Here is a 24479-nt window from a genome sequence, read left to right as displayed (position 1 = left end):
GGTTCTACTCGAAATCTCACTACCACTGATAAATTATTTGGAGGTAAGACAGAAAAAAAAAAAAAAGGAAAAAAAAAAAAAAAAAAGCCGTTCATTTACAGCAGCCACCTTGTTTTAAGCCGAAAAATTAGCATCATTTCTTGAGACAAACAAATACAATTTAAAAAGAGCCTAAAAACAAGTGCAAGAAGAGGTTAGCAGTCAAGGAGTTCACATGATCAATCATTTTTTGCCATAATTAGCTATTGAAGGAGGAAAAGTCACAAATATATGATTTATGTCTCTAAATGTATTTCTAAAGTTCTTAAGTTTTATTGACCATGAAAGTTGGTCTTTCCCTGTGTTAAGAACTGAGGAAGCTATAGAGCTAGCTAGTAGCTCAATGGTGCAAAGTCTTATGATTTAATCTTGACATTTGCAATTTTTTGCTGTAAAATATTACTTTCTTTATTTCAGGACTTTAGTGTAAAACCTCGTAATTTCTTTTAAGCTCCATTTGATTGTCAATTGCACAACTCTCTCCAAAGCTTAAAGCTTATGATTTTCATACACATATGATTTATTTCTTTTGTACCACAATATAATGTACTTTGGTGCAAATTCTGAGTATTTCTCTTGCATCCTGATCTTTCCTGCTGTGTAGCTAGGTTTTTTGTGTGTGTGTGATGGTATTTTGTTATTTGAGATTTTAACTTTCTGTAGATTAATTAAGAAATGTTTCAACTATCTACCTCCAGGACTGAAACAGCTGCATATCTGATATACTCTGCTTAATGGTTAAAAAAGTGGTTGTCTTGCTATTGGCATATGTGGAGAAGGAATCAGTTTGGAGAAGGAATCAGTTTTCAATATTGAAACCAGTCCAATAGCTATTTACACACATTTTATTTCAAAGATTCAAAGCTGTAGGGAGAAAAGGTTTATCCTGTAACACTGCAAATATCCATGGTTTTCTCTTAGTTCATTTAGAGTCACAAAATCATAAAACTGGGCTTGCAACAGGGAAGTCCCAAGTTCATTTTACTAACAATATGCTTGATGAATTCAATGTATTTTTAATCCAAGTGTAAAACTCTAAGGACTTCCAAGGTGCTGACTAGAGCATGAAAATCTAAATTAATGCTCTACCAGAATGACAGTACTTAAACAACCAAAATATCACCCACAGGCATTAGGCTTTCTGAGAATTTCATAATCTATATATTGTTATTGTAAAGATTGTGATTCGATGCAGAAAATAATTCACAAATCATAATTAACGTTTCTCCCAGTAGATGACCGAAGCTTTAAATATACATTTTACATTTTGCTGTTTCAAAAAGCTATACAACCCTGTAATATATAATTACTACAGATATATATCACAAAGTGGCCATACAATATATCAGCAAAGACTCATAAATCAAGGGACATTTTTTCTTAACTCTATGTGATTTTGATATTTTACATTTTAATTACATAAAATCTGCCAGTTAATATCCTTCAGCCATATAGATCCATGTATGCCCATTCATAGCCAACAGAATACGTAAACCAGCTTAGAGCTGGAAAGCCCTCGTTTACCCAGACTGTTGTAAAATGGGGCCTGTTTCCTTTCTTGGTCAAAACACCCAGAGGAGAGAAGAGGAATTTTGCCTGAACAAGGACTGCACAATTGGCAGCGACGCATCGCATGGCAGTCAGAGTGCTTTGCACCAAGGAGCTCGGGGTAGAAGAAAACGACCACATCCACCCCACAAACACCAACAGGATACTAGGTGTGAGAATTTAGAGCCTTTCTTGTGAAAAGAGGGGGAAAAAAACAAGAAACAAAACAAAAAAAAAAGAGTAGGCTGATTCAGAGTGGCATGAATCTGAATCCAGCAGTGAAGGACCTCACTGCGTCATCCTGCCTGGTGGTGAAGCTGCCTGCCAGGCTCTGCACTGGGCTGCCGGCCAGCACAGCCGACTGCAGGGCCTGAATCTGTTCCTCACTAGCAGAGCTGACTGCAGAATTAAAGCTTTCAGCTGCAATTTTCAAGTTGATAACACATGGACACAGCAATCCCACCCACGTGACAGCGATTGCAGCATTCAGGCTTTTCAGATTGTAGGCTCCTCTGGGCAAAGACTTTTCATTTTGTTTATTTACAAATCATCCAAGTGCATCTATTATGCTGTATGGATGGTAATAATAAAGAGATGCTTCTGGCTCCCAGTACAGATGCAGCAAGGAAAACACTGGGAAGTTTCAGGAGGAATGAGAAAAAAGTGAGAAGACAATAAATTGCATTTAGTTCACTGAACTGTGGAGGAAGGAAAAACAATAAACCCCTGGCTTTAACAAACCCTTATTGAGACACTGATTGCTGCCTAACAGACATAGTTGTGCCATGCTAACGTTAGCTCATTAACCAGTCATGAATTTGTGTCACACATCAAATGCTAGTAATGAAACAAAATGAAAATAATGGTTTGCCTTTTAGCCCTAATATGCAAAGGGTGTTAACATGCCTACACAAACATTTTAAATTACATTAAAATATGCTTTTGGACAAATACGAGTTGAGGGTTGGTGTGAATCATGACAGGTTTCAAGAAAATCTCATTTTAACAAAAAGAGGGACTGGTGTGTAAAAAGAACAAGAAAAAAACAGCCCTGCAAGTACCGTAGGGCTGCCAAATTACTCTGCCAAAACTCCCATTACAGGAAGGTGGGCTGAGGCAGGAATACAGGCTTGGCCTTGTTGTGCATTTGTACACAACAAAGTACTGTGGCATAAATCAACGTCTCAGCATGGAAGACTTAAATTGCAGAGTTTCATTTCAGAGAATCAGCTTTGTTATTAATCTTTGTTTTCCTTACTGCTCTGTTTTCTGAACACTAACCTGTTAACTGTAAGTTGCAACTCTTCTCTTTATTAATAAAAGCAATGCCTCTGCAGTTAGAAGGGTTAATAATGTGAGTTAACAAAGCAGAATATATAGGTGAGGTTGAATATCTGTTAAAGAAATGTAAGAAATCTATCAATTCAACTACTGCATCCTGTAAAGTGCTGTGATGTTTTGGACTGCTTCAACACAATGGGATGAGCCAACTAATCAGACAGAGCAACCACACACAGCACCAGCAAGTGGAGGTCCTGCTCCCACCTCCATTTCCCCTGCCCCTCTCCCCCTGTTCCCAGCCAGGCACTTCTGCTGCTTACCATGCACACTAACCCTTCCCAGACTCCTCTGAGAGGTAATTCAGCTTGCCAACTTGGCAGAAAACTAATGCAGTTTAAAAAGGATGATTTTTCTGCTGGGTGAATGAGCTGAAAGAAAAGGATCAGGGTTCTGTTGAGCAAAGGAGATGGTGCAAGACAGGTGGTGTGGACCATGTGGCCAAGATTGAGACAGAGAAAGAGAGAGAGAGGGGGGAAGAGAAGAAAGGACTACACAGCAGAAGGATCAAGATCTGTCTCTCTGGGAATCAACAAACCACACAATAAATGTCTACTCTTGCAACTGCAGCTCTGGATTGTGACTGTGTTGTATGACATGTCTGGTGACAACATCAGCTCGAAGCATTCCTGCCCCATTACCACTAAGGTAAACGCAAGGTTGCTACCAATACTATTAGCATTCAGGCTGAGTAGTTTGTGAGCTGGTGGCAGTAGGGCACAAGTCCAGTAAAAGCACTGGATTACAGATAAATGCCAGGTTAGTAGGCTGTACCTCATCTGGCAGAATAGTAATTTAATCCAGTCTCCTGTTGACAAGTGAAAGCAAGTCAAGGTGTAAAAACCACTCTGCCCTTTGGAATTGCCAGCCACTGTGGGGCAGTTTTGATTCAATGGGTCACCAGCATAGGGTCCTCTGAGAACCCCCAGTTCAGTAGAACAAGTTATTCCATTGAAACAGCTGAGGTATACAGAGCCTTTCATCTTAAACTATCACGTGTCAAGTCTCAAACAAGTCACTTCTGTGTTCCATTCTGGGTCGGAGAGCAGTAGTTTTGTGAAAAGTATGTCACACTCCTGAGAGGCTAAAGAAACTCTGATGAGGGCAAACTCCAGGTCTTCTCTAAATGTGTGTGAGGTCTCTCCTGGTCGCTCACATCTATGAACATCAGAAAATCCCTGGGTACATTTGAAGCAAGAGAGGGACTCTAAAGAGTAACAAAAATATCCAATGCTCTAAATGCTAGCACAATAGTCCTAATTTGGCTTTGCTTTTCAACATTAGAAGTGCTTATTTTAGTTCCAGGGAAACTGAGGTTATATGCAGAAGAAAAATTACAGTTTTAGTGTATTTCACATTTGGAAGAGGTTGCTTGGGGTTTTTTTAACTGTTTTTTTACTCATTACCTTAGAAAAAAATCCATCTAGAACATAATCTATTAGTATAGTATCTGTAAAGGCCAAAATACAAGCTTCCCAGTAACAGGAAAGGTTAGGATGATCACCCTCCCCAGAAATAATGATGTAAGGATGCGAGCACACTGACTGATATGAACACATACAAAAATAAGTAGCAAAGTCATGTGGGAAACACACCATATTTTGTATGTGCATAGAGACAGCCAGGTAGAAGTAAAAATAGTGGTGGCTAGAAGTGATAAAGTGCTGTGGGCCAACATGCTTTGTGCAAGCTGTATTTTCAAATTTCCTAACCCAGGGGTGTTGTCCAGGAGGTCCCAGGCCAGAGAAGGCTGCTCAAATCAAAATGGGACATTGCACTCTGGGTTTTGTAGTCCCTGAGACCCTTCATATTAACACCAGAGAAATTGTGATCATCTATGTTTTACAATGACTTGGTGTAGCCCTCCTAAAGGGAGTGAGGAAGTCCCAGTGGGGCACCTCTGGAAACTTCCTACCATAGGGAAGATGGACATCTTGGAAAAATTAAATTAATCCTGTAATAGTATATAAATCTGTACATCACAGCCTTTTAAAATATTCCTAACTCTCAGAAGACCTAATCAATGTTATACAAATTACAGACTCTTAAATGAGTGTTGGTATGGAGGAAAGGCCCATGCTTCTGTCCCCATGGAACATTAACAATATCAAGACAAGCTGCTTATCCAAAATACCTGTGAAATTACATACCTTCTGCCAAGACTGATGAAATTACGATGGATACATGTCAGGTTTTTCCTGTTTAAAGAGAAATCTATGGTCAAGTACGCCTTGAAGTTCTTCAGGTTCATTAACAAGGTCAAAATCAATGTTATTTTACTGTTTGGAATCATTTTTGGCGGAACAATGAAAAGAAACCATAGTAGAAGTAGTCTTAATATAATCATTTTCTTTTCATTGTTCTTTATGGGAAAATAATTTGGCCCGAAATTTAGTGGTCCCATCAGGGAGGTGATATCTTTAAAAAGGTGGTCTGAAGGACAGGTTTTACTGTACTTTAATAGGCTTATAGATTAATATAAATCTTAATATTCATAATCTGTACTATTCCTTTTCTCAATATCTCGTCCATCTATACATCTATTTGTAATGTGTGTTTCAAACACAAGTTTAACTTGATTTTATTGAAATTACTGATAATGCTATTGGGGTAATAATTTCTGAAAAAGTAAGGATCTCAAATGTATAGTAAGTTATCTCTTGAAAATACTTTTGTTTAAAAAAATTGAATACTGGCGCCTTGTAGCTGATTTTTTTTTTTCCTGAATATTTTGAGATACTTGATTGCCTGAAATAAAATATATCCATTAAACATCTGATATTAACACACTATTATCAGGCCAATCTATATTACTGCGGTAGGGTAAAAATCTGGAATAATTCCATGTAATTCAGTGTTAAAACCACTGGTCGTTTTTTACTGGAGCTATTCTGAGTTGCAAATTTATCAAAATAATTTTCTTTTTCAGAGCAGAAATGCAAGATTGTAAGCTTCCCACCACAGAAAGTCGTGTAAGCAGTGTGTAAGCCCACTTTCTGTACCACACTTTTTCAGATGACAGGATGCTAGAGGGCATGCCAGGAAGATATCTAAGCACTTGAAATATTTTTCTCCAAGGACACCTACAATATTTATTCTAGGTGCAGTGCCTTTAAGTGGGAGCAGTTGTTGTCATTTGTTGTTGTTGTCATTAGTTTTTATGTAAGCTGTACATAGGAAAATTTACAAGTGTCTGCTAATGCCTCTTTGTATTAACAGAGAACAGCAATAAGCAAATGCTGCTAGTGTGAAGTGATGAGCATCACTTTATAATACCCAGCCATTATCTACTAACTGAAAAATTAGTTGAACTTTGGAAAATTGCATGCACAGCCCAGTACTTATCTACTTTCTGCTGATTAGAGCATGAAATATTTGCATGATTTGAATTGCTTTTACAGAAATCAGGACAGAGCATGTAAAACATCCACAGTACGTGGAAAGGCAGTGCCTGCTACATGAAGATGCTGGAGCAAATTCTGTTTGTTTAGTGCAAACTGTGGTTAACAGGCAGGATTATTGTGCAGGTACAGCCCAGTTCAGAGTGTGCCTACAAAGTCTGCTTATATTTTTTCCTGTCATCTCATAGCTGTGCCACAGCAAATGATTAATGCATTACTTACTGGCTATTATAGAGCTGTTGGTCTGTTTTGACTTTCTTTTAATACAAGTTGAGAATGAAACCACTGTGCACTTTCTAATATGAATACCAAAATGGATTTTATAACTTATCTGCCAGATAGTCCAGATTTTGTCTACCAGCTGTTAGATGGCTGATCTTGGACTGGGTCATCATGGAAAGAAAAAAAAAAAAAAAAAAAAATTAAAAATGAAAAATGTTGGTGAGATATGTCTGAATGCTGAGAAACGTTTTCAGAACTTTGCAGTTGAGATGACCATCTGGAATAATGGACAGCATTGGCTGTCTTCCATTAGAGGAAATCATTCAAAGTCATAACAGGCAGTGGTCACCAGGGAAAGGGACAGAGAAAGCTAGTAATTCTTTTATATTTGTATGGAGTAGGAGTGAAGATTTATTAAAACACTTGTCTTATTCCTATAATTGACTACTGTGGTTATTAATGTCTTTAGCTACCTTTGATAAAGATATTGCTTGCCATATTTCAGAATGGTTTACAATCTAGTATCTAGTACAAACTCTTTATCATGGGATTTCAATTTTGGAAAAGAAAAAAAGGGTAGTAATACCACAGGGCTTTCTGTGGACAAGAAGGTTTTGCTAGATTTTACTTATTTAAAGAAAATCTGGTTCATCTGGTACTTGTACAACCCTGTATGTGTAGTAGCATCATTTTATATATAATTACTTGTCCTTTTTGATTAGGAATTTATTAATGTGTCCACACTTTGTGTGAAGGGTAAAAGGAATTAATTTATTTGTTTTCCTATGATGGTAGTTTGCACAGTGCATTACAGTACAATTCAGCTGGCAATATCCCCAATAAAATATGATCAGCAAATCTTATTCTAATCCTATACACTTACACTAAAATACCACTGTTTCATTTTGATATTTCAGGAGAATAATAAGCAACACATATGTTTATGACAGAATTGCTTTGATAATTGATTTGACAGTGTTTTCTTCTGAGTGCATTTCCTTTGTTTTCAGTCATTAAAAAAAAACCAAACCAAACCAAACAAAACAAAACAAAACACAAAAGAACAAAAAAACCAAACAAAAAAACCAAACAAAACCCAAAAACAAAAACAAAAAAAACAGGGAAAAATAAGAAGGTGGGAATGAAAAAGCTCATAAGCTTATGGTCCGCTTTTTGGCATTTTTTTAAACATTTGCCCAAATCTTGAAGTTCATCTTGTCTTCTAAAATTAATACAGTGGGGCAAAGGATTAAAGTCATGTTCTAAATCATTATTTTTAAAAGCCGAAGTTTGCAATTCATGAATAGTGGTGACAAATAGTACTGAAATGTTACTTGATAGGCATAGAGAACAAGGATGAATAAAACACATTATAGTAGCTTTAATCCTGAACAATCCCTTTTCCTTTAATAATGAACATCATCGCACATATACCCAAACCACACCAGTGCCAGACCAAGTTCTGTCATTGTTTATGTCTCAAAGCCTGAGAAGAGTTAATGGAGTTGCAAGGCTATACAGAATTTCATTCTTTAAATTTCTGACCTCATCTTGTAAATTTTAATATTTACCACTATATACCGAGTAGGAATCTCTAGCCAGTTCTTTGTGCCCTGCTTGGACCATGCTTTTAAAAAAGCAGAATTTTTCCAGGATTACTGATCTTAAAATATCGGCAAGTGAGAGAAGACTATCATATCTATCTTTCCTTTTCCAAATCCAGTGTTTGTTAATAACAGCATCTGAAGCAAACTTCATCTCTGCAGTAGAGGATGGTAAGCTTCCCAAAGTCGAGCTGATTCTTTCTCTGTGAATGCTTGTTGTTCCACCCATCCAAGCTGTTGCATAATGAGAAGCAGTCTGTGGGAAAGGGGATAGCTTACTGAGCTTTATGGAAATCATTTGCCATTTGCTGACACTTTCTGGATTTGTGTGCATACAGTGGTGGGGAGGTGGAGATTTTGCTAAGTTTTGCAGCTGTCTGTTCTCAGCTATTGGAGCCTTGCTCATCTCTCTGAGTTCTGGATGTACCGTTAGCCGTTTTGATGATGCTCATTTTAAAAGGTTAACAAATGAGAAGCTAAACCAACCATACAAATAACAGCCAAAAGAACAGTTTCCAAAATGTGTTGCTGTAGTGCCATTTCCAATTTAATATTCAGACTGAGTAAAGCTAAAGGCCACCAAACCAGGTGGATGAAATAGTTCTGCATTTTATGACTCATTCTTAAATGAAATCTCTTAAATATTGCTAATGAAGCCAGTTATCATATACAGACCTGTAATGCGCCCTTTCTAAGCTGGTTCAGTTACATTTCCCTGTCTGGCAATTTACCCCAGGCCCCTATTAAATGAATTATCATGGCTCCTAAATCATCTCTGCGGGGGTTTCCGCTAATCCCATCAAGACACTTACACTCCCTTTCTTGCCTCCTAGTGACATAATGAGTTATTATTTCATGGGGAGCTGTTAAAGAGGCCCCTCTGGAAGAGCTTAATGTGCAGCATGGGGAAGGGGAGGGAGATGCCTGCCGAGGAAGCTGTGGTAGGTACCACAGCCCCAGGGCTCTCCAGACGCTGGCAGGGAGACAAAGGGCACCGGCGCCCCGGGCTCCCTGACTTTCTCTGGGGCTGGGCCCAGCGGTTCCCCTGGCCCCAGGGATGGCAGGTGGGCTGCCACCCCCCCTCTCCACCCTCCCCTGCCCTCTGCTTACCCTCATCATTGTGAAAAGTGAAGGGAGAGGGAATACAAATGTTTTCCTTAACCAGAGGAAGCACCCCGCTCAAAAACCACTTGCGGAATCCATTAGGCTAATTTATTAAACACAATTTGCCCTGTGTGGCTGAACTGAGTAATGATAAAGAAACATAAATATGGAGAAAGAAGTGGCACTGAGCCATAGGCTCTGTGGCCCTGTGCCCCATTACGATGCCTCTGACTTGCAGGGCCAGTGCCAACATTAGCCTTCCCTTCAACCTTCCCGGCACCACCAGAGAGGGGTGGAGGATCCAGTTTGAGAAGAGGGCACCACGTGATTGTGACAAGTTCATTCCTTGTTTCTGGGTGTACCCAGTTCTAGGGGTGTTAATAACAGTAAAAAAAGGATAGCCTTAAGCAATAGTAGAGCATTTTGCCAAGAAAAAGACTGCGCATAGAAACAAGAGTTTCCCTCAGGCAGGATAACTTTCAGGCCTCTTTATTCTCTAATTGGACTTCTGCAGATGTCCTTCTGACCAATGCTTTGTTTCTTCCTTGTAAAAAACCTTAATGCAGGTTGATAGTGCAAGGCTGGTCACTGTGTTGAAAAAGCACCCAGGGACAGACTTTCATGCCACGGAAATACTCACCATTCCCATTATATTAGTAGAGCATGGCATCTACAAATGACCTCAGAGCAAGTCCTGAGGTTGGTGGGAGGTGGACAACATTCACAGGACAGTAAATCAGGTTTACAGTACATCCAGAAGGGGTACAGGGACATGAGCCCTATGACAGATATTGGTATGCAGGTCAGACTTCTTTTACCTTCCCAGCTGATAAAACTGCAGCAGCAGCAGAGTGATCACCTGTAGTGTTTCCTGGAAGAGTGAAAACAGAGCACTCCCAGATGAGATGTTTCGGCTACCATTTACTTCTGTAGGCTGGTAGAGATTACTAAATCATAGTCCCATGAAAGAAAATTTGTAGGAATTGTCATTTCGCAACAGCTTATTTTGTAATTGATTTATCAAAGATTGTAAACCTTTTGGATTTGGGATGTTTTCAGTTTATACACCAAGATACATAAACTAATGTAAACTGTATGTAAACTATATGTAATATAAACTAGTCTGTGAAAGATCTGCCTACTGCAGTTTGCTCTCCATCAGTGGCAAGATGTATGGCTTATGGAAAGTTTAAATACAACAACTATGTTGCTTCTTTTTGGCAATTAGCCATTTTGGGACTTAGACCTGCGTTGGAACCATGTATTTATAGACTTTTGGTAGCTCTATCTGTCATTAATACATATATACTTGGGACTTCTCCAGCAGCTTGTTTGCAGGTTATGTTCATGCTCAGTGAAAAGCATGAATTTTGTTTTAAACCTGATGCCTGATCTTGTAGTTGCCTGGTTGCCATTCTGTATTCATCAGTTCATCGGTTCCTGATGTTACCTGTATTGACCATTTCTTCCCTCAGCTGTCTCTTTTCAAAGCTATCTCCGTTTGGAAGCCATTCCATGCCTCTGACTATCCCCTTTGCCCTCATAGGTGCTTGAGGTTCTTCAAAATATGCACTTGAAGTGGAAATACAGAAGTTAAAATAGACAGTATAAAACAAATAGCGAGTCATGGTCAGCCTCCATATACTGAGTACAAATAGATGAGTCTAATGATGAAGCAGCTGTGTGGGGGTGGTACACTTAGATTTGTGCAGTGTAGAAGTTCTGGGTAGGAGTAATAAAATCTCCAAGAAGATTAAGAGCTAAATGTGCTGTTCTCACTGTAGATTAATCTGTGCCATTAATTGACTTTTCCTTCTCAGCTTCCTATAGAGACACCTAACCTGGAAGTAAAACATAATCCTCCCTCACAAAGCTTAGAAATGAAGGATGGTTTTGTGCAGTGTGTAGAGGAAACAATTAAGGGATCTCGCTAGTTCCAGCTGTGGTATGAGGCACAGGTGATGAAGGGATGGGGGCAATGGCACAGAAGGGGAAGAAGGAACAGTGTTTTGTCTGTAATCTCACTATAAATACTCCTTTGAAAATATTATGCTCTTTCAGGTAAAACCAGAGGTGCATGAAACATTACATTTTTAATTTATTATCTATTTCTGTTTGCAAGGCTTTCCATTTTCTTAGGTGATTTGAACCTCTGTTCTAGAGAATGGCATCAAAATAAAATTCAACAGTAACTCAATAGATTTTACCAAATTTTAGACTGGAAAAATCACCTTCCAGCCTTGGAAACTCAGTTTGATTTTGATCAAGACTTAGTATTGTGAGTTTTCTGAGAATTTTGGCTCATATTTAATACTTGCGACAACCGTAAATTTGGTTTGAGTTTTAGACTTCTGTCAAAATTCTCGAACTAGTCAAATTTTTCCAACTGAAACTTGAAAGGTTTGCATGCATCAAGCTAAATTCTGCTATATGTATGATTTGAAAATGTAAAACTAACCTGCTGTATGCTTAGTTCTAATCTGTGCCTGTCATTAGTAGAAGTTTGGTGGAACAAACTTTCAAAGTTTAGTTTAAAAAATATGGAACTAGCAAAACGAAAATATTTGTAGATACTCAATAGAGGAATTAAATAATAAATTAAATTATAAATCATTCAACTTTGAGGTCTGTTTGGTATTTTTAAATTAATAGGTCTATTAACCACTGACATCTAGCTATATTTATTAATTGACTTTTCTGAAAGACATGCATTTTAGGCACTTGCATTTTGGAATGGTTGACATGAATATATGTGAACTGCCTCCTCTTAGTGTTGCCGTGTCTGTAACAGCAGGAATGACTTAAAAGAAATTCAAAGAAGTGCTTGTGCCACTAGGAAATGTGAAAGACCAATTAGTTACTAAACATTTAGAAGCTTGCAAGTATGACTAGAAGCATATCCAGAAAAAGATGAGATTCCTTTGATAATTTAAACAGCTCATTATTACTGTAATTTTCAACCCAATAGAGAAAAAACATGCATCTTGCTTTCATTATCTGTAGTAATTTCTTTGTTTTCAGTATGGAATAATAGGTATGACTTTATTACCATCATTGTTATTGTTATTAAATTCAGTTATTTCAAACAGAGATATTGTCCAGTTAATGATGAAGAACATGATTTTGATTAGGGCTAGAACAAAAACTTGACTTTCATCATCGGAGTTCAAGTGGCATCCAGACTCTTTTTTATTTTGGAAATAAAGATTATTATTGCAGTCTTTAGATAGGCAGGGCTCCAGAAAACAGAAATTCTGATAACAGTTTGTCTTTCTGTTGGATATTTTCAGTTCTAATTAATCATTACTATGATATGATGTAATAAGTGACTAGTCAGAAACATTTTTTTCATAGAATCATGGAATAATTGGGGTTTGAAGGGACTTGGTTGTTTTCTCAGAGTTTTTCAGGATCTCTGTCCTGTGACGACCCTACAGCACAAAGTGTGCAACCAGAATTCTGCAGGATAAATAGTTCCTGGTTAAGTTTGCCTTTCTTTCTTGCATATAAAATGTAAGATAATCTGATGCAGATGAGCAAATTCATAATTCCAAGTTCTGATGCTTCCATGAAAGAAGAAGCAGGCCTGGTAGCAGCAAAACCTAGGACATTACAATGTCCCAATGATTTATTACTAGAGCAAGTGGAAACATAACAGACCACAATGTCATTTATCATTTAATTACAGATCTCACTGAAACACCTAGTTTCTGACCACACAAACAGTGTGGGACCCTCCCTGTGTACTCCCCAAAAAGAAATGTTGGACGATACCATTGTCTGGCAGAATTTAGTTGACAAGTTTTCCTGAGAACTTGTTTAAACCACTTTAAGTTTAGCTTCCAAAATTTTTGTTTTTCCTTTTCAAACTGATAAGTCACTTCCCCTTCCCTATAATAACTCTACAGGTGGAGTTAGAGGTCAAAGTTAAAGGGAATTTCTATTTTCCTCCATAGGAAGGAACATCTTGGGTAATCATACAGGATAAATGTTTGAGGCTCTTGCTTGGGTTTTTTCTTAGTAAGTTATTTCCTTTCAATATATGGCTATTCATCAGTCCAACTGGAATTACAAGACACCGCAGAGGAAAAAACAGCCCATAAACTGTGTATAACACTTTTTTTTTATTATTGTCATAGAATCTCTAATTATCTGTGGTTTTTTTATTGTCATAACATCTCTAATTACCTGTGGATCTCAAAATGTCACAAAAATTATTGCTTGATTAAGACACACAAGACCTCTGAGGGATAAATAAGTAGAATACCCTTTGTTCTGAGATGGAAATGGAAGTGTGATGACTTACTCAAGGTCATGCAGAGAGTCTGGGAGAAAGCTGAGAAACTTGGAACAGTGATTCCTGATAAATACCCTGCTCAACCCAAAACTTTCCCCTGGAAAACATTTTTCAAGACCAGTGGCAACTGAAGGAATCCACTACACAGATTAAGAAGCAGAATATTCTGGCTTAGAGGTTAAAGGACCTATTGGCTGGAAGATTTTTCAGCTGGCATTATATCACAAAAGTTGAATCCGAAGTGAGACTTACTTTGCTTTTGCACAGAGGAGTAATCTGGAATGTTCCTTGGATACTCATTGTTGCTATCCAGTTTTATAGTTCTTAATATTTTTCCAATTAAGCCAGTTAGTTACTTGAAATACGTTGATTGCCATATTGGATTTTTTTCATAAGCCGTGATTTAGTATTTATGTATTCTAAACATGGTCCCCCATCAGTTTTTGCCTCCCATTCTTCAATCAACATTACTTCTCCTTAGACTAAAAATATTTTGTGCAAGCTCCCAGGAATTCTGCATTAGGGCTATGTACTCATCTCTTGCTCAATGGAAGAAAATCGGTGGAATTTTTGGCTGAATAAATGACACAGAATTGAGAATTTCATGCTTATAATTTCCTCAAAATAAAACCTGTCTTCTCCCTGTACAGAATGCCTGCAAAGAGTATGAATTCAGCCTCATTCAGCCTTAGTGCACAGGGAATTTATTAGCAAATCCTACCTACTGAGGACAGTTTCATTATACTCATTCCTAATGGTCAGATTTGGAGCAAACAAAAGCCATGCTATTTGCTGATCGCCATCCAGGCCTTAATCTGTAGTAGGTTTTCCTCATCACCTTCTTGTGCATTTAGAAAAATCTTGAAGCAGTCCTGGAGTGCCAGAAACAAACTCAAAGGTAATTTTTTTAAAGTTGGTGAGTGGTCAGCTTATTGCACTTCAGTCCTGTACCCCAGAAACGTGTGCTCACCACTTCTTGAGGGTAAATGGTAGTGATCATGTCATCACATGGTCAGTTGGATCAGTGACCCAGCTGATCATCAAGAATATTAGATTTCAGCCAGTTTAGAGAACTGGTTTGACTTCCTGAGTGGTCTTACTCTAGGCAACACCTGAACAAGGTACTTAAGAAGTCAGGACTACTCATTTTTGATGGTAGCGTCACTTGAGATGGGGCTTAACCTAACCATGAAGCTTCACCTCACAGTTTGGTAACATACCCTGAATACCCTGGGAACTAATGCCAATCAAGAAAGCATAAGAAATTTTAAAAAACAAATTATTTATGCAATACAACTTATGGCTACAGGGATAATGACTCTGGTGTTAATGATCATGTTCAGTCATTTCTGATACCTTGCTTTCACGATCCTCTCTTCCCGCTTGTACATCTGGGAAGATTCCTGCACCTACTCCTGCTCTGCTTTTGTAAGGCAGCAGTCTTTCATCATGAACAGGAGTTTTTCTGATTGCTGGTTGTTACTTCTAAAGCAAATGAGTTGTTTTCAACAAACCTGACTTGCAAAAACTGTGTATGTACAAAGAAGCAAAGCTGGCAACTGTGGATGCAGAGATGATAAGAAAAAGGGATAATTTTTCATTGGAGTACAACTTTCCGGTGGACATTCACTGTACATTTAATTTCAAAACTTCCAGCCTCATAAAATGTTCACAATGTTGTTTGCACATAAAAATTTACTGTTCTGCATGAGGTTCAGAATCAGGGAAGAATCTGCTTTGAGAAGGTGTAGAATCTGCCTGCAGAACAGATTCTCTTCTGGGACACATGAAAATTAGAGTCCATTTTTTTGTGAGATAAGAATTTAATTTGGACCATTGTTTCAAAATTCTGTTGATAATTCTAAAACAGGAAGGAAAGAGAGATACAATGTCAGTGTAATAAATATATCTTTTTTGGGCTACCATGCTCTTTAGTTGGGATACAACCAAAGTTTGAAAGACATAAGTTTATTATGAGGTAACAAGATATTAGACTACAAGCTTGTGCTTAAATGTGGTGTGCATTCAGGCTATAAATTTAAAGACCGGGAAATGGGGACCTGTATCATATGTTTCCCTCTGGCATACTCATTTTGCCAAGTCCAAGCACCTCTGCCTCAGTCTCTCTGTGCCTCAATAATATGAAGTGAACAGTAGCTCCCATTTCCTGCCTTTGCAGTGATTTGATGTCTCTGTGAGAAGGGTCCTATACATGCAAGCTATTATTTATTCATAGAGGGCTGAGGTTTTATAAATGTGATAGCAGCAACTGAAAGAAAACTTAAACCCCTTCAACTTTATTATATCTGTCTGTAACATTTATAATGTTCTAAACTTCCAAGAAATCATTGCAACATGAATGAAGTGAAATGCATTTAACACCAAACATTAGTGTCCTTTATTATTCCTGTTGCAAATGTAGCCCTCTTTTCTTTACCTTACACAAAACAGCCCTATTTCCACTTCCATCACTGCTCTCTTAAGTAATTTGCGAAAAGCTAACAAAGTCTGGCTACATCCTCATAGCGACTGTTTAAACCCATTACTTTCTCTTTTAATCAAATCGCCGTTGTGTCAAAATATACAATTCTCGCCATGAATCTCACTGGCTTGTTACAGTTCACTGGTTGACCTTGAAAATGTTTGCTCTCCTAAGCGTCTTCTCTTCGGCCTCCAGCTAAATTGCTCAAGACCAGGCCTGATCATTTTTCTATACACAGGGACTTCTCATTAACATAAACAGAGCAGCAAGCTTAACTGCAGCAAACAAAAATCAGCAGTAGGAAAAGAAAATTCAAGAGATGCAGAATGTGATCTGTGTTGCATAGGGTCCTACGTATAGTAAGAAATCTTTTTGCTTCTGCGCCAAGAATTTTCTGAGGGAATAACTCCCCTGCCTCAAAAAATTACGTACCATTTCTATAGCTGCTTTGGTCCTTTTAATTTCTTCCTCAATTATCTTTCCTTCAATAAATATCTTGGGCTGTTGAAGGGCCAGGAAGGAATAGTATAATGTGATGCAAAAGACACTCACTCATTAGCATCAAAGATTTGTACAGATCTTAAATGAGGACCTAAGTGCCAGGGGCTATTTTCATTGTTTAATGTATTAAAGTAAATAAAAATGTATCTAAGGTGTGGACACACAATTAGTTTTGAGTTATTTATCTGGAGTTTGTATGGTTTAGAAAAACTCCATCTTCTTGGCTGATCCTGTCCTAATGCATTTAACTTCAGCCATCAGCTATGATTAAACACCTGCTGTTGTGGGGAAACAAAGCACACTAATCCAATATGTATTTCTGACATCTTAAATATCACCCAGTCCCCTGACATCAGGCACAGCTTTTCAGCGGGATGGAATTCCAGAGCATATTTTTCTAATTTATGGATGGACAATAAATCAAAATTAAGCCTTGGGCAATGAAATATACATCAGTGCAGAATGAACTGACTGCAAACTAGGGCACAGAACAGCAGCGGGGAGAGGGGTGCATTAATGGAGTCCTGAGCTGCAAACACTGATGTGAAAATTAAGGAAGTTTCCCTCATATCTTAAAATAAAATAAAAACCAAAAGATAGCAGAAGCCAAAGGTAAGTTTTATAATCTGAACACACTTCTGTGGGAAAATTGTCCCACTTGCCCTGTCTGCTAAAGGGATGACCTAGTGACATTGCCTCTATTCAGATGCTGAGAGCTTCAGTTTAACTGGAATGTTAATTTTAGGAGTCTGCACTCTGCATTGTGAACACTGTGAAAGGAGTAGGAGGGAGAATGGAAGAAACCTAAAGAAAAGTGGAGGGTGGCCAGGGGGAAGGGGAAAAGGAGAAAGAGGAAGGGGGGGAAAGGACAAAGAAGGAATGTGAAAAAAACGAAATTCAGAGGGAAAGTAGGAAAAAAGTAGAGGCATAATCTGCAGTGAATACCTGAAGGTGATATACACCCTTTATAACTAATCTTAATCAGTACTACCCCTGAGGTACCAGTGGGCTCATTTTTTTTAGAAGGTGAAATCCTGGCTCCTACTGCAAACAATTGGGAGTTTTCCTTCCGCTCAAATGCAACAATAGCTTTATTCCCTAAGTTTGATAAATAGCATAGGCTTCCTCTTGGCTGGCAAGTAAGGTGGTGTACTTTCTCTTTAATTTAGTATCTCCTGGGGAAACAAAAACATAGAATTAAACATCAGAAACATGAAGTCTGAAAGACTCCAAATTGTTTTTGTGAACTAAAAATACTATCCTCACAGGTTCAGAAATTCTGCATCTTTACTATACTTAGCCAACCTAAGTCTGAATTACCTTAGAAGTTGCATATAGAAGAACCTTTATTCTGTTGCAGTACTTCACTATTCTATGTCAACTGCTAAGTGGTTTAGTTTCTGTTATATCGATGTCTCCCAAGACTGCAACCAGAGCCACCTATACCTTTGAAAGGTTTTGCATGTGACCCACAAAGGGACCCTTCTTCATTTTATATCTTTTGAACATGTTACACAGTAAACCGATTTCTTTATGTGGTCCCCAGCCTATTGTCCAACCCATTAGGGGGACCTCATTGAACATGACACTGAGAACACCTGTTGTATCATTTCTGAGGATAAGAGGGGTCCACTAGGTCAGAGAAACTACTTTTACTTAAAGTTAACCAAGACCTGTGGCTTGTTGGCTATTCTGTCTCTGGTCACATCTGGTCACATGAGAATATAATGCACGAGATTTTCGAGCCTTTAAATCAGGGCTAGGCTGAAATAAGTGCTATGTACTTGCAGCTCAGGTATGTTCCTGAAGCATGATTACTTTGTCTTTGTGAAGCACCATGGGAGAACCTTAAGCTAAAGGGTAGCTTGCGTGCAGCATAGTGATGGCTGTTCTTGTTGCTGTCCTGTGGAAGAGTTGGAAGGTTAGAAAAGCCTTTAGCTTCCCCATGTTGCACTATGCAAAAGAACTGTCCAAATGCAGAAATTAATTTAATCATACCTGCTTTTTCCTTAGTTATGCAAAGTAAGTTTAGATATTTTTGCCCAAATTGAGGTTGTTAAATATGTTCAAAGCCTCTGTGTTTATCGGGACTTGAGCTGCAATGAGATTTTCTTTCTCAAAAACTAAATCACTGTGAACATTTTTAAATTTAGGATGGGTTATGTTTTGCCGTATTTCTTCACTGGCATTTAATGTGCATCTGCTTATATGTCTTTGTGAATGCATTTAAGATTAAGCAGTGTAAAGCCTATGAGTTCTGTGAAGTATTTAGGAATCATTTAAGGGAAAAAATGCAAGACAAAGTAATAAAACACTGTCTATCCCTTAAATATAGAGAATCAATCACATTTCCTTTCCAGCAGTATCCAGTTGATACTAGACTGTGACTTCTCAAACACTATTGTACTCTTATGTTTTGGTTTTTGTCTGCTGATCACTCACCAGCCTTAGAGCTATCACACACCCCTCTTGCTTCCAATAAATGATTTCTTGGACCTTTCTTCAAGGGAAACAAAACTCATATGTGTCAAATACATACTAGCAGCAATAATAACAACAAAACAAAGATAACTTTTTTCATCAACACGGAGGCTTTGTCTTTGTTCTTATGGATGGAGGGGAGGACACTCAAAGGTTGAATCCTTTTCAGAAAGGAGCTAAATTTTATAGTTGCCAGCAAATATCTCCAGAATTTTCTTCTGATAGTCTGATGGAACCCAAATTAAAGAGAATATCATCAATGAGAATCAAAGATACTTCCAGCTATTGTCTGTGCCTTTCCTTTTCACCTTTTCTTTATTGATTAGACCTAGAGGTGAAAAAAAAAAGCAGACGTGCAGCTGAATTTCGGCAGCATGCCACAACATTATTGATTTAACAATGGAGAGGGTATGCAGTCTACCTACCTCTTCTTCCACATAAAACACTTATATTAGCTTTAGCAATGCATAATTCCTATCTCAGGATAGAACATCTATATCTAGCCCTTGGATCCAGCTCTTGCCTTACATTACCTGTTGAGGATCCAGCCCCACAAGGTATGGTCAGCTTTGCACATTTCTCTTTTTATCATAAAGTGAAAATTCCACCCACTACAGATGCCAACTCAGAAGGAAGAAAAACAAACAGAAAACGGAACTGCTGACTGAAACACTGGTTTCTTCAGAACTGGTATACCTGGAGCATGATCAGACTTCCCTTTCAGACCTATACAGAATGAGGTGTACAGGATAAAGGCGTGGTATTAGAGAGCCTTTGTGTTGCATCTTTTAAAGCCCTCAGAGAGAAAACCTGTGCCTGTGGAGGTGAAGCAGAACTCAGCAGGTCGTTCCCCAGGTTCTTTGAATTGCTCTCATTTAAAGACTAATGCCTACAAAATAGGACATTGAATAACCTTTTGGTGTTTTTTTGAATTGTATAGGGTTGAGGAGGAAAACGGATGGAAAATTAGATTAGGTTGTTCCTGCCTATTTGCCCTAGTGACCTAGTCTTGGGATAAGTTAACTCCCTCTTCTAATTTGTGGTTCCCCAGCCTTCCTCCCTAGGTAAGATACTAAAATCCTTCTTAAAAAGAATAGCAAATACCATTTGATTTCCTAGCATGTTAGAACTTAGTTTCTTCAAGTGAACTGCAAGAACGCTCTTAGGGCATTTAAAATTATGTGTGAAGGTTGATGAGGTGGATGTACATAAAACTATAAGCAAGAACTATGATGTAATTTTATTGTTTTGTTTATCATTCAAAAAGTTTATCATCTCAGGAGAGTCAGCAAGTTATTTGCTATTATAGGAGCACTACAGTAACTGGGCTACATCCTTAGTGAAACTGGAGAAACTGCATAAGATGCACTGATTTCAGCCATAAAGTTATTACAGAAAAAAAAGTGCTAATCAATTGCAATTATATTTTAGCAACTGTGTTTAAAAGTATTAGCTTAGTATGTTATAAAGAACTGTGGACCAGCAGTTAATGTTGCAGAATTACTTTACTGCACAGATGGTCAACTTGTGCCATCTCTATTCATGGCCAGAGAAGAGTAGTCAAAACAGCAAAAGGTATAACAGTGTTTGGACACCAGGAAAGGAGTTTGACAAGGCTGTCACATCTGTTCAATATTTATAGTGAAATAATAATGTGTATTGCTGTTGATAGTTGCCATAGTGGTATTAACATTGGCAGAAGGAGATGTTGTAATCTCAAGTATGCTGATGACATCCCTATTGCTGAGTCTGTAGTTTCTAGCACCAGTAATGCAAGTGGCTGTAGCCAGTGTGGGCTCAGAGACTGTGGATGACAGTTGACAGCAGAATTACTGGATGGAAATGAATAGGTCGAGCAGGTAAGGAAGTTCTGTTCTTTAAACCTGACAGGAAAACGGAGTTTGCCACAGTGTCCCAGTGAGGTTTTTTTTTTTGTTTGTTTTGGTTTTGGTTTTGTTGTTGGTTTGTTGGGTTTTTTTGGGGGGGGGTTTGTTTTTTTGTTACTGTTGTTGTTGTTGGGGGTTTGTGTTTGTTTTGTGTTTTGTTTGTTGTTTTTTTTTTTTTTAAAGCAAAAGTTTTAAATGTCCTATTGACTGTGTAAAATAATCTGCTTCATATTACAGTGTGCAAAATCAGAAGCCTTTAACATCTTCTCATTGGCATGATATTCAGCACTGTTAGGCAGAAAGGTGCAAAATCTAGTCTTGAAACCACTGACCCTCTTCCTGTCAGCTTGAGATGATTTTCAGTAAAGCCTCGTTTTTCTGGCCGTCTGCTGGCACTCTGGTGAATCCAGGCTTTGTTTGCGAGTTTTCTATCTCTTATGAGTATCAAATAAAAATAAGCAAAGATACAAGGTCCAGGCTTTAACCAGAGAAGATGAAGACCACTGTGCACAAATGCAGTTACTGTCAAACCAAGTTAAGTCAGTAGTGATGACAATGATCTCAGCTTGAGGAGAGAGTGACAACCGATTGAAGAGAGGTAGAGTTTCCATCCTGAATCTCTGAATGTTTCCTTCAGAATTACTTGTTCCGTGTATCTGGATTTTCTGACAGGCAGATAGTGAGCATAGAAATTACTATTGAACTGCTATATTTCAGTACCTGTTTCTTCACATTTTTGGTCAAAACACATAGAAACTTCAGTTCATGCATTTGTACATATTGTAGAGTGCTGGCCTATTAATGGTTCATGCTGTTTTGTGCAATGGACAGAACAAATGGATAATGTCACTTTATAATACCAATGTTATGACAGAGAGTGCATCTTTGTATATATATCTGTTCATATACAGAAATTACTAAAAAAAAAAAAGAGAGAGAATAATTGGGAGAATGTTCAGTGAAATCGATTTATTCTGCATTCTCATAAAGGGGAAGTTTAAAGGTGTTTAAGGCTAGGTTACCTTTGCAGTGATCTAGTTAATTTAGAGTTTGTTGGGACATTTAAAAAAAGTTTATGCTTGTCTTGTGTTCATGAATGAGGCCACTATTGGTCAAAAATATTGTGTATATGGTATCTTAAGGATACAATATTAAAAAACATGGTGCAAGTACTAGAGTTGGACAAACACAATTTCTTTGATACTATATAGTACTATACAAGCTATCTGCTCTTAAAAAGATGCTTATATGATTGTCATGGGATGGCTAATTACACTGAGATACTGGTCAGTATATCAGCACTAGTTTACACTTGCATATTTCAGAAAACCACTGCACTGAAGAACCCATTGCAAAGTTTTTAGTGAAGGCTGGTTAGTTACCAGTTCAGCCTGAAGCCCGTGGTCACTTGCGTTTTGTGTTATTCTTATTCAAATTAATGAGAGCAGAGCCTGGCTGCACAAAACTTCAGGCAGTCATACTGCTGGTGCTGTAACAAATGTGAAAGCAGAAGCAGACATACATCCAAATTACACGTTAGGTTATTATTCATATAATGACATCGTGGTTATGAATTTATACACAGTGAGTTATATATGAATTTGCATACATAGTATATACAGTTTCAGATGAGAACTGTATTCCTGATTTTGAATAAAAATCAATTAAATTACCTAAAAAGAGGTTGGATTTTTATCTGCAAAGAGACTTGCTTTTCTAACAGGTGTATCATTGCCTTTATGAGTCTGCACTTCGTGTCTAAGGACTCTAATTCTGGTGCAGCTGGAATTGCTCCTCTGTCTGCACAACTCATCTTGCAGCTTGTATATCCTGAGTTTCTATAAATTACATCCTGCCATATCAAGGGAAATTAAAACCTGTGCCTGTTTCTCTTGGAATACCAGACTGTAAACTATGGAGATTCAGCAGCAGCTGAACACTTTTTGCAGCATGACACAGACCTCCAAGGGAGGAGACACTTGACAGTCAGAAACTCAGCAGCCATCCCAAGGCCAATCATAAAGAGAAACTCTTGGAAGTAATGTTTCTGCAAATTATGATAATGAAAAATTGAAAGGAAACAAGCACTTTTTTCTCAGGTACATTTAACCCACATTTCTAGGTTTATTGCTTATTCTATTTTAAACTGGTTAAATTTATTTCTTCCCTTCTTGTTTTACATTTTATTGAGCTGCATTGGCAGAACTTCTAGGAGGGCAAACTGTGACATTAGAGGTGGGGACAAGCAGGCAGTGGCAGGAGAAGATGCATTTGACATCATAATGAAAGAATACTGTAGAAAAGCAGAAATCAACAGCCTTCAGGGTATGAACTGGTTACACTTCCAGATGTGTAGACAGAGCCACATGCAATCATCTGAACTAGTATCAGGATGGGACAGTACCTGCCCAAAAACCATGCCAACTGTTGGAGTTCTGACCAGACCAGAAGGCTTATTCCTGGCACAGACACAGCCCTCTACTTATACCACTGGGTAAATGTTCACTTTTGCACTGTGATATGCAACGTGATGATGTCTGTGAGCTCAGCCTCAATGCTGGGCATTCCTCTGCAAGCTCCACTTTTTCCTGGAACTGTTGGCTTTAAAGAAAAACGCATTTACATGGAAGGCAGTGGTGGTGTAGTTGTTGGCTCCTGTCTGTAGAGGAGATCAAGATAGACAAGGAGTTTGTAGGTCAAAACATGAAATCCATTTATCTGATTAAGCTCCACTAGAGTCATTCTTCAGGCAACCATACTGTGTGCAAAATCACTAAAAAAAATTAAAAGTCCCTGCAACATGGAGGAAAAACAGGGGAAGAGATAATAGAATTTTCCTATTACAGTGGTAGGTGCATAGATATGTGCAAGTACCAACAGGATGACCATGAATTTAGCTAGACATGTGACTTTCATTATTACCTATTTCATTTCGAAATACAACAGTTCAAGAAGAAGTGTTAGTTTATTGTGCCAAATTATTAAATATTTTCCTTTTTCTAGTGAGCTTTGTTAATCACCTTTTAAATTCCTAATGAAATAGCCACAGTATGTCCGTATTTTGTATAGTTTTAGTCTTTGTTTCTGCTCTATCTGTAATTCAGATTTACAGATAGATTGTGGGGCAAAACTTCATCAAACATGGCAGGAGACGGTCAGGGAACTGCTGGAGAGAGTCCAGCAGAGGGCAACAAAGATGATTGGGAGACTGGAGCATCTCTCTTAATAGGAAAGGCTGGGAGATCTGGGACTCCAGTCAGGAGAAGAGAAGGCTGAGGGGAGACTTTAACGAAGTCTACAAGTGTCTAAAGGGAGAGTGTAAGGAGGATGGAGCCGAACCCTTTACTGTAGTGTCCAGCAACAGCACAAAGGGCAATGGGCACAAACTGGAACACAAGAAGCTCTATTTCAGCATGAGGAAAATCTTCTTTACTGAGAGGGTGACAGAACACTGGAACAGGCTGCCCAGGGAGGTTCTGGAGTCTCCTTCTCTGGAGACATTGAAAATCCAACTGGATGCAAATACGTGTAATGTGCTCTGGGTGATCCTGCTTTGGCAGGGGGGTTGGACTAGAT

This window comes from Heliangelus exortis, chromosome Z, assembly GCF_036169615.1.
Source record: "Heliangelus exortis chromosome Z, bHelExo1.hap1, whole genome shotgun sequence".
In the NCBI taxonomy this organism is placed as follows: Eukaryota; Metazoa; Chordata; class Aves; order Apodiformes; family Trochilidae; genus Heliangelus; species Heliangelus exortis.
The sequence above is the reverse complement of the archived record's forward strand: the minus strand, read 5'-3'. Positions refer to the sequence as shown.